At 40.0% G+C, this 11,511-nt stretch overlaps 1 non-coding gene across 1 annotated transcript; it reads left to right on the plus strand.

Annotated features, from left to right (window-relative positions):
• Window positions 1-10,551: 10,551 nt before the first annotated feature.
• On the plus strand, window positions 10,552-10,658 carry LOC127109040 (small nucleolar RNA R71). Its single transcript, XR_007796526.1, has one exon. It is a non-coding gene; the product is annotated as a small nucleolar RNA R71 (small nucleolar RNA).
• The last annotated feature ends 853 nt before the right edge of the window (window positions 10,659-11,511 follow it).

The following is an 11,511-nucleotide window of genomic DNA, read 5'->3' on the forward strand; positions in this document are numbered from 1 at the left end:
TTTGAGGTTTTGCTACTGCCAGCTGTTTGACTAAGGCAGTGAGTTCGTCAATTCTGGTCTGTAAAGCTTTGTTGGAAGAAACTTGAATTTGACTCACGCCTTTGCTTTGCACATAATTATCTCTAGTGGTGAACTGTTGAGAATTAAGAGACATATTTTCAATAAGGGCTTTGGCAGCAGCTGGAGTTTTATCGACTAATGCTCCACCACTAGCAACATCAAGAATGTTCCTGTCCATTGGTAACAACCCCTCATAAAAGTATTGGATGAGGAGTTGCTCAGTGATCTAGTGTTGAGGGCAGCTAGATACCAAGTGCTTGAATCTCTCCCAATACTCAGCAAGTGACTCATTATCTTGTCTAATACCACAAATCTCTTTTCTGATCGAGGCTGCTCTGGAGGCAGGGAAGTATCTCTCTAAGAACACTCTTTTTAGAGCATTCCAGCTTGTGATCGAATTTGGCTCAAGATAATATATCAAATCCTTTGTTGCACCCTGCAATGAAAAAGGAAAAGCTCGAAGTTTGATATGGTCTTCAGTTATTCCTTCAGGCCTCAATGATGTAGAGCACACAACCTGGAATTCTTTGAGATGTTTATGTGGATTCTCACCTGCAAGACCATTAAACTTTGGCAACAAGTGTATCAAACCAAATTTTAGTTCAAAAGGAGTGTCAGTGATGCGGTGTTTCGCAACTATACGAAATCGTCAGAGTAATATAAAAGATTGTCGAATCCACAGAGACCAAGCGTCAATCTATCGTTATCTATTGTTATGGTGTTTATCAAAGGCAATCGAAAATAGATGCTTTTTAGAGTGTGCAATGAAAAGTAAAGTATTAAAGTAAAGATTAATTAATAAAGACAGGATCGAATGTAATTCACATAATCAATTAATAATCCAAGTACTTGCTAATAGAGCTACTTATGGGCAGTGTTTCCTACTTTGAAAAAAACTAATTTAACGGGAACTGTCGCTTTCGCGTATTCAGAACCGAGTTGTACTCCCTAATCAAACCCTCTTATTGTCACTTATAAAAAGGCGCGCATTGCGTTAGAGTAGTAAGCCTATTTTTAAGAAATATAGTATCTTGACTAAGTTGAAAAGTATTATAACCTGGATTCCTTAACCAAAAGAGGTTCTCACGAACCAGACTCTAAACTTATAAACACGTCCGAAAATAGTTTTAAAATCTCCTTTCTTCTTAATGTTAAAAGCTCCTAATGAACTAAACAAAGCGCTTTCGCTGTTTTTGAAATAGTTAAAAACAATTAAGTTTAAAAAGACGTTGGACGGCTTTCGATCTTACCCAACGAAATTGAAGTGCGGGAAAACTTAAGTTGAAAGTTAAAGTAGCCCTTAAGTGTTTCTACGAACAATTGTACGGATTATCGGTTCAATTATGATCCTTACATTCTAACCTTATAAATTTAGTTAGACATGGTAAAGTAAAAGTGTATTAAAATAAATAAAAGTAGTGCGAGTGCGGAAAATAAATGAAAGTAAAGCGAGTGCGAGAAATAAATGAAAGTAAAGCGAGTGCGAGAAAATAAATAATTTAAAGCGAGTGCGAGAAATAAATAAAGTAAAGCGAGTGCGGGAAAATAAATAAAGTAAAGCGAGTGCGGGAAATAAACAAAAGTAAAGCGAGTGCGGGAAATAAATAAAGTAAAGCGAGTGCGGGAAATAAATAAAGGTAAAGCGAGTGCGAGGAAATAAATAATTTAAAGCGAGTAATAAAAACCTGCTCCAATCGGAGGGTCGAATAAATTGCAAAGCGGAAATGAAAATGGTGGCAGGATTAACTTCCTTCCAAAGTGCTCCAAACTCGATTACAGACTCTATCACAGACTCGATTACACAATTGTGGTAACACTCCAATGCGAAGCGATTACCACTTTATAATACTGAATATATGCCTAAGTGAAACAAAGTTGCTCTGAGTTTGCCTCTGCTCTAAGTTTGGATGATTGTAAAAGTGATTTCGAGTTTCTATTTATAAGCAAGTAAAAAGATGGAAATGACAAGGATGCCCTTCAACTTGAAAATGGGAGGGAAAAACTTTCCTCTTGTGGCGCCCGCCACTAGGCCATGACGCCCGCCACAAGCACAAAGTGAGGCCCCTTAGTGGAAGTAGTGGAGAACGTGGAAGTTGAGGGAAGTTGAGCTTGGACACGTCATGGCAGGATCTATGGCGCTAGCCATGGGGTAGGCCACAAGTACAAAATGCTGAATTTTAGGGTTTTTGGCTCTTTTTCGCTCCTTTTCTCGACCGGGGCTCCGATTAAAGTAAAAACCTGAAAACAAAGGAAAACATAGAAATAACACAACAAAATGATAATAAAACAACTAGAATGCATGTGAAATCAGAGTCGAAAATACGGTAAATCAACTAGAATGCCATTATAAATCAGAGTCGAAAATACGGGTACGACGACAGACTCTCTGATCCATCCTCCCCTGCAGGGCATCCTGAGCGGTCCTCACCTCTCGAAGGTGACCTAAAATGGTACCCTGAGTGTTTTCTATGAGAGCAATATGCTGACGATGGTGGTGTTGCTGACGGGCTTGTGTTTCTGTGATCGTTTGCAGGGACTGTAGAACAGTGTCATAGGACCTGTCTGTCCTCCGCTGCGACTCTTGCATGAAGCGCATGTTATCCGCCATTTGTTGCTGAATGGTAGAGAGTAGGTCGTCACGCCTTTGCTCTCTAGCCATGTGTTCACTCCACATCTCCTCTGTAATATAGAAGCCAGGAGTGGTACCTGCAGAAGAAGAAGATGGTGCGGTGTGTGGTGGTGAAGGATGATGGGGAGACACACGGGGTACAGGAGATCTCTCTCGCCGATCATATTCATCATCAGTGTCATGTCCCGCCTCATCAGGAATGTTAGGAGGAAGAGGACCTAAAACAGGTGGAGCATCTAAAGCGTAGGTCTAATTCCGTTCATCTCGTACATTTGTACATCTAGTGCACGGTAAAACAACAGACAGGATGGCTACACCATGAACCATAAGCATATAGCCTCCTTCTCTCCTCGAGCGGCACAATTTCATGTCTCTCAGAAATTTTAGGTTAATTGTGCGAGGAGGCAAGGGGTCTAGGGTAGCCATCTCATCGTTCAGGTTAAGCGCCCGAGCAATAGATGTAATCAATCCACCAAAAGAAATCGGTCCCGCTTTATTCAAAGTTAAAGTCATATGAGCAAGCATGAACGGGACCGAATTAATACGTTTATTTGTGAGGCTACCTTGTAAAAATAGAAGCTCTCTAGCATTAACCTTATTTGGATTCTCCCAGCCAAAAATAGTGCATGCCAACAGATATATAAAAACTCTGATGGTCGGGTTATGGATAGTTGAGGCAAGAACTCCTTCAAAAGAGTTTATGGAAGTGTTTGATAAATGCTCCCAGAAGGAAAATACCTCAACAGACCATTCGGAATCCAAAGGGGCCTCACAAATAGCACCGTCCCCATGAGGGATTCCTAACAAGCTGGCTAGTTCGTCGGTACTGAATTGGTATTCAACAGCAAACATTCTAAATTTGATAGTACCAATTGTGCTAGCAGTGTTAGGGTTGACAATATAAATTAAGGAACTCAAAAATTCAATTGTCAACCGCTCATAGGTAGGTTCTTTATTGGAAAAGAAATTATGCAAACATAAATTATCTAATAAATGAAATATGCTATGATAGATACCTAAAGTGTAGAGATAGTTTTCGTCAACATACCTTGTCGGGAGGATTTCCCGATTTTGCAACCGTTCAATAATTTTTCTTTGTCTATCCCCCGGTTTCCCTCCTCGAAGAATGAATCCGTTAAACTCCATTTGAAAGCTCTTGAAAAGTGATGAAGAAGATGAAGTGGTTTGTGAAAAGGTTGGATTTTTACGAAATCCGACGGATGAAAATGAAAATGGAATTCGGAAAGATGATTTGTACGGTGTGGTGGTTAGAAAAGTATGAGCTTTTTGTGGGTTCAAGGATGTTTTTCCAAGGTGAAAAAATGGGTTTGGAAGGTTGTAAGTTGCAAAAATGGTGAAGAAAGGGGTTCTGGCCCGACCTTTTACAGACGCTGTGGCGGGCGCCACAGAGTCTATGGCGGGCGCCACAAGGCAAAATCTAGCTGGGCCGGATTTTGGTCCTTTGGCTTGGGCTTCTCTTGTCTTTTGGCTTTGAGGGGTCCGGATAGCATTTGTCTTGTGATTTTTTTAGTATCTTTGACTTGCATAATTTTATAAAGGTAAAAACAAAAATAAAAATGAAACTGAAACAAAAATTAAATATTAGACTAATAAATAAATAAATAACTGAAAAATTAAAATGCAAATAAAACAAACATAAAACATATATAGATAAAAATAGAAATACTAATGTATAGATGTAGTTTATATAATATTCCAAATGCGATAATATAAGATGAGTTATGTAAATATGAGAAATATAAAAAAGAGATGAAATAAGATGAAATAGTGAGATCATATAGTGGGGATGTCATCTTCTTGAGAGGCTCCACGGAGCATGACTACCTCCAGCTTGAGCTCTGCGATCTCCTGATATAGACAGTCGGCTTCAGTAGCATGGGTGAGATCAAACACTCCCATCTGTAAAGTGAGGTCAGCCACCTCCTGTCTAAGCGCTGCGATCTCTCTACGACACTCAACAATCTGAGTGCGGATGTCGGGTGTCTGCAATGAAAGATTATTAGAGAAAACAGTGATTCTGGGAGATGATGGTGTAGGTGTGTATTCGGCAATAGGTGGTGATCTTGGTTCCTCAACGGTCTCTCCCTGGCCCTCCAGAGTATAACTCCAATTCGCTGGATCATGCACACTGGTCATCATAGGATCTGGCAGTGTGAAGTAATGGATAGCTTCGCTGTCGACTAATGGTCGGAACTGACATGGGTGGAAAGAGGCTCTCCTCATCAATCCTCTGGTCAAACAGAAGTCGATGTCCATGGTAGTGTACCTACAGTAGATCCGGAGATGTGACAGCTTGCGAGACAGACCTAAAGCGACAACAATCTGCGTGATGATTCTGCCCACATGGATGACTCCTTCGGTAGATCTGGAGATACCGCTAAGACTGTATAATAAAAAGTTCCCACATGCTACTGGGCGAGACTAGGATGCACAAAATAATAGGAAGATCTCCTTTTCACTCAGTAGTGTCTCTGCATCTGGCCTTCCCAAGGAGGAATGTGCTAATATCATCTGAAAGTATCTGAAGGTGGGGTTATGTATGACATGAGACAGCTGCATAGATGGATCCTGGCTTCCGCCACCTGAGATATCACTCCAAAACTTCTCAACCTCCTTACCCAGGAAATATCTCATATGTGTCTCCGGGATAGCATCAGGAGTGGTCTGGAAACCCAATAAGTCGCCGAACTCTTTCTGGATGAAGGAGTACTCAACTCCGAAAAGCCTGAAAGCAGCATACCCATCTGGTTCAGAGTATGGGTCATAGTCGAATGAACTCAGGAACTCCAAGGTCAGGTTCCTGTAGGTGTTACTCAAGTCATCAGCAAACTCGTCCCAGTGAAGCTGGTGGCTAAGGAATCAGATACTCGACTCGATACCCATTGCCTCCATACAGTGCTGATCAGGATAACGTGTGGGTGCCATAGGACGCTGATACAGAGCAATGTAGCGCTCTCTCTGAGCATTATCTCTATAGGCCACGTGCATGTCATCGAAATCCTGCATCCTGTAAAAGTTAAGAAAGTGATCCTGAAAATACAAACCATTCAAATTTTAGTCTCAATGCAAAATATGATAAAATAAAATAAAAATTAAATTAAATAAATGCGAAAAAGTAAAATGAAAGAAAAACCATGGGTTGCCTCCCACGCAGCGCTTGTTTAACGTCAATAGCTTGACGATTAGAATTTATACACCTGTAGTAGTAGGAATTGGTGGATCAATCAGGGTGTGGCTCGAGTAGTATGCTGGAATGTTTCGTCCTTCGTAGAGCTTCAGTCTTTGTCCATTTACAATGAATGGACTACAGGTATCGTTCTTGATTTCTACGACTCCGGATCTCAGAATCTTGGATACTTCGAAAGGACCAGTCCATCTTGAACGTAGCTTTCCAGGGAAGAGTCGTAACCTAGAGTTAAAAAGGAGAACAAGATCGCCTATATTGAAATTTTTCTTTACTATTCTTTTGTCATGATAGGCTTTTGTCCTCTCTTTATATATTTTTGCATTCTCGTAGGCAGATTGCCTAAGTTCTTCTAGTTTATGAATGTCTAGGGTATGCTTTTCTCTAGCGGCTAGGTAGTCTAAATTCAAAGTTTTAATGGCCCAATAGGCCTTATGCTCTAATTTGAATGGTAAGTGACATGATTTTCCATAAACTAGTTGGTAAGGAGTAGTTCCTATAGGGGTTTTGAAAGCGGTTCTATAGGCCCATAATGCTTCTTGAAGCTTCTGAGACCAGTCTCTCATAGAAATAGAAACAGTTTTCTCTAGGATTTGTTTTATCTCCCTATTAGATACTTCTACTTGGCCACTAGTTTGTGGGTGGTATGGTGTTGCTACTCTATGCCTAACTCCATATTTTCTTAAAAGTTTGTCAAATATTCTCGATATAAAGTGTGATCCTCCATCGCTTATGACTAAACGTGGTGTTCCAAATCTAGGGAATATATAGTTTTAAAATAGTTTGATTACTACCCTAGTGTCGTTTGTGGGTGCAGCTATAGCTTCAATCCACTTAGACACATAGTCTACGGCTACTGAGATATACTTGTTTCCTAAGGATGGTGGAAAAGGTCCCATGAAATCTATACCCCATACGTCAAAGAGTTCTACTTCCTGAATGTTTCTTAGAGGCATTTCATCACGCCTTGAAATGTTTCCAGTGCGTTGACATCTATCACATTTGACAATGCAAGCATAGACATCTCGCCACATGGTAGTCCAGAATAGGCCAACTTGAAGAATCTTGGCGTATGTCTTAGAGGTGCTCGCATGTCCACCATAAGGTGCAGAATGACAATGCTCGATAATACTATTTACCTCTTCTTCTGGAACGCAACGGCGAAAAATGCCATCTTTACCCCTTTTGAAAAGGAGTGGTTCGTCCCAATAGAAGTTTCTCACATCATGGAAGAATTTCTTCTTGCGGTGGTAGTCAAGATTAAGGGGTACTAGTTCAAGTTTTAGATGTTCTAGCCTAGAAAGGTGATCGGCTACTACATTTTCAGTGCCTTTTTTTATCTCTTATGTCTAAATCAAACTCTTGTAGTAACAGATTCCATCGGAGTAACCTGGGCTTGACATCTTTTTTACTTAATAGGTAACGAATGGCAGCATGATCGGTGTAAACTATAATTTTTGCTCCTACTAGATAAGATCTAAATTTGTCTATAGCGAAAACTACAGCGAGTAATTCTTTTTCAGTTATTGCGTAGTTAAGTTGGGCAGCATCTAGGGTTCTACTGGCATAATAAATGGCATGTAATTTTTTTTATCTTTTCTTTGTCCTAGAACGGCTCAAACTGCATAATCACTAGCATCGCACATTATCTCAAACGGTTCCGACCAATCAGGCGGTTTCATGATAGGTGCTGAGATTAATGCTTGCTTTAAAAGATTAAATGCGTCATCACATTTTTCATCGAAAATGAATTCAACATCTTTCATTAAAAGTCCGGTTAAAAGTTTGGTTATTTTGGAGAAGTCCTTAATAAAACGCTGGTAGAATCCAGCGTGTCCAAGAAAGCTTCATACTTCTCTGATGGTTTTTGGTGGTTTTAGGTTTTCTATAACTTCTATTTTAGCTTTATCTACCTCTATACCTTTTTCGGAAACTATATGTCCTAAAACTATTCCTTCGGTCACCATGAAATGACACTTTTCCCAATTCAGCACGAGGTTCATCTCCACACATCTCTCCAGGATTTTCTCAAGGTTAGCAAGACAATTGTGGAAATCAAATCCACAAACCGAGAAATCGTTCATAAACACTTCCATGATACCATCAAGGTAATCAGCAAAGATTGACATCATGCAGCGTTGGAAAGTAGCTGGGGCATTACAGAGGCCGAACGATATTCGTCTGTAGGCAAAAGTTCCATAAGAGCATGTAAAGGTAGTTTTTTCTTGATCTTCGGGGTGGATAGGTATTTGGAAGAATCCAGAGTATCCATCTAGATAGCAGAAGTAAGAGTGTCGGGCTAGACGCTCCAACATTTGGTCTATAAATGGTAAAGGGAAATGGTCCTTCCTAGTTGCTTTATTTAATTTTCTATAATCTATACACATCCGCCATCCTCCTTCTAAACGTTTGGCTACATGTTCGCCTTTATCGTTTTGCACGACTGTGATGCCTCCCTTTTTAGGTATTACATGCACAGGGCTCACCCACTTACTATCCGAGATCTGGTAGATTATACCTGCCTCAAGTAACTTAAGAACTTCCTTTTTTAACAACATCACTCATTATAGGGTTTATTCTCCTTTGATGTTCCCTAGAGGGTTTTGAATCTTCTTCTAACGAAATCTGATGCATGCATACGGATGGGCTTATACCTTTCAGGTCAGAAATATTATATCCTAAGGCTGAGGGATATCTCCGTAAAACGTCTAAAAGTTGGTTCGTCTCCTCTTGGCTCAAGGTAGCACTAACTATAACTGGACGGTTCATCTTTTCATCGAGGAACTCATATCTCAGGTTCGTAGGCAGTTCCTTAAGTTCTAAGGTTGGTTTCTTAGGGCATGGCATAGGATCTGGGGTAAGGGATAAACATTCGTAAAGGTTATCATCGATGTAGGGTTTCTTAAAGTCATCATCTTCCCTTATGAGAGTTGATGGTAACTTAATTGTTTTTATAATTTCTTTTTGTTCTAGTTCTCTAACACATTCATCAATGATATCTAAGGCATAACACGAGTCTCCCATCACAGGTTCCATAAGAAATTTCGAAAGTATAAATTCTATTTTCTCGTCACCTACCTCAAATGTCAACTTTCCTTTCTTGACATCTATTATGGCTCCTGCAGTCGATAAGAATGGTCTACCTAGAAGGATTGGTATATCATTGTCCTCTTTGATATCCATGACAACAAAATCAGTAGGGATAAATAACTGACCTATCCTAACAGGAACATCTTCTAAAATGCCTATCGGATATTTAACAGATCTATCGGCTAACTGAAGTGACATCTTAGTGGGTTGTAATTCTCCTAAGTTTAACCTCTCACAAACTGCTAAAGGCATTAGGCTCACACTAGCTCCTAAGTCTAGAAAAGCTTTTTCGATGTCATGATTACCCAAAAGGCAAGGAATGGAGAAATTTCCAGGATCTTTATCTTTCTTTGCTAATTTGTCCTCGGAAATAGCATTACATTTCAAAGGCTTCGGATTGTCAAGTCTGCGTTTGTTAGTAAGGATGTCCTTGAGAAACTTTGCATAAGAAGGTATTTGGGTGATGGCTTCTGTGAAAGGGATTTCTACATGAAGTTTTTCTATAACTTTAATAAATTTTTGATACTGTTTATTGATATGGGTTTGTTTGAGTCTTTGGGGATATGGTATAGGTGGTTTATATGGCGGGGGTGGTACATAAGTTTTATCTTTAGGTTCTTCTCCTTTTTCTCGACTTTCCTGGTTTTCAAATTCCTCTAGTTCCTTTACTTCGTCCGCGAGTTTGGTACATTCCTTAGAAGTTTTGAGTTCACTCAATCTAGGGTTTGGTGGCTCATCATAAGCGTTCCCACTTCGTAGGGTAATGGCATTGGCTTGTCCTCTCGGATTTTGTTGAGGTTGTCCAGGGAATTATCCTCCAGGTGTAGTCTGAGGGGCTTGGTTTAAAGCTACCTGAGAGATATGGGTTTCAAGCATCTTGGTATGAGTAGCTATTTGGTCAACCTTGGTTCCTAACTGGGTAATCAATTCGTTAACATGAATGTTTTGGTTCATGAACTCCTTGTTTTGTTGGGTTTGAGCGGTGATAAAATTTTCCATAATTTTTTCAAGGCTCGGCTTTGGTGGTACAGGTTGCATAGGTTGATTTGATCTTGGGGCTTGATAACTAGGTCTCGGGGGTGCATTATTTTGAATAGGGTTATTGTTTTTATAGGAGAAGTTCGGGTGATTCCTCCATCCAGGGTTATAGGTATTCGAGTATGGGTTCCCTTGGGTGTAGTTCACTTGCTCAGAGTGGGTTTCGTTTAATAGACTGCATTCTGCAGATTGGTGTCCTTTGGTTCCACATATCTCACAATCCGACGAAACTGCGACTACAGTATTCGGGTTTATGCACATATGCTCGACCTTAAGGGATAATGCGTCCATTTTAGCTTGCATCATGTCTATAGAGCTTAGTTCATGCACTCCTCCTTGGGCTTCCTTCTTCTCAACTGTCACTCGTTCGACTCCCCATGATTGATGGTTTTGAGCCATATCTTCGATGAGGGCACTAGCTTTAGGATAAGGTTTGTTCATCAGAGCACCGCCTGCGGAAGCGTCGATGGTCATCTTTGTGTTGTAATGAAGTCCATTATAGAAGGTTTGAATGATTAACCAATTTTCTAAACCATGATGTAGGCATGCTCGTAACAACTCTTTATATCTCTCCCAAGCTTCGAACAACGGTTCTCCTTGGTTTTGGGTAAATCTAGTTATATGGTTTCGAAGAACGGCGGTCTTACTCGGGGGAAAATATCTAGCAAGAAAAACTCTTCTAAGGTTATCCCAAGTCGTAATGGAATTGGGTGGAAGGGAATCTAACCATGATAGGGCTTTATCTCTGAGGGAAAAAGGAAATAATCTTAAACGTATTGCCTCAGGAGAAGCTCCATTGGTTTTAAAAGTGTCTGCTAATTGAAGAAATATTTTTAAATGTTGGTTTGGGTTCTCAGTAGCGAGACCTGCGAATTGTCTTTGTTGCACTAGTTGCAACAGGGATGGTTTAAGTTCAAAATTATTAGCTGGGATGGTTGGGTTTACTATACTAGAACTAGGTTCTTCATTAGATGGTTGAGCGAAATCTTTAAGAGGTCTTTGATTTTGATCTTCGGCCATAGCTCTCTTAATTCTATGAAAGAATAAACGTGCGCGAGCGTAACGTTCAGGTTCCGCCATAGGGTATACTAAGCTTAAACTTCCGGTGCTGCGAGTTCTTCGCATTGACCGGCGGGAAATAGCCTAAGTTTAAACGATATAACAACAGGAAAATAAAATTTGACGAAATTGGTCCTCGGCAACGGTGCCAAAAACTTGATGCGGTGTTTCGCAAGTATACGAACGCGTCAGAGTAATATAAAAGATTGTCGAATCCACAGAGACCAAGTGTCAATCTATCGTTATCTATTGTTATGTTGTTTATCAAAGGCAATCGAAAATAGATGTTTTTTAGAGTGTGCAATAAAAAGTAATGTATTAAAGTAAAAATTAATTAATAAAGACAGGATCGAATGTAATTCACATAATCAATTAATAATCCAAGTACTTGCTAATAGAGCTACTTATGGTCAGTGTTTCCTACTTTGAA

This window comes from Lathyrus oleraceus, chromosome 7 (assembly GCF_024323335.1).
Source record: "Lathyrus oleraceus cultivar Zhongwan6 chromosome 7, CAAS_Psat_ZW6_1.0, whole genome shotgun sequence".
Lineage (NCBI taxonomy): Eukaryota > Viridiplantae > Streptophyta > Magnoliopsida > Fabales > Fabaceae > Lathyrus > Lathyrus oleraceus.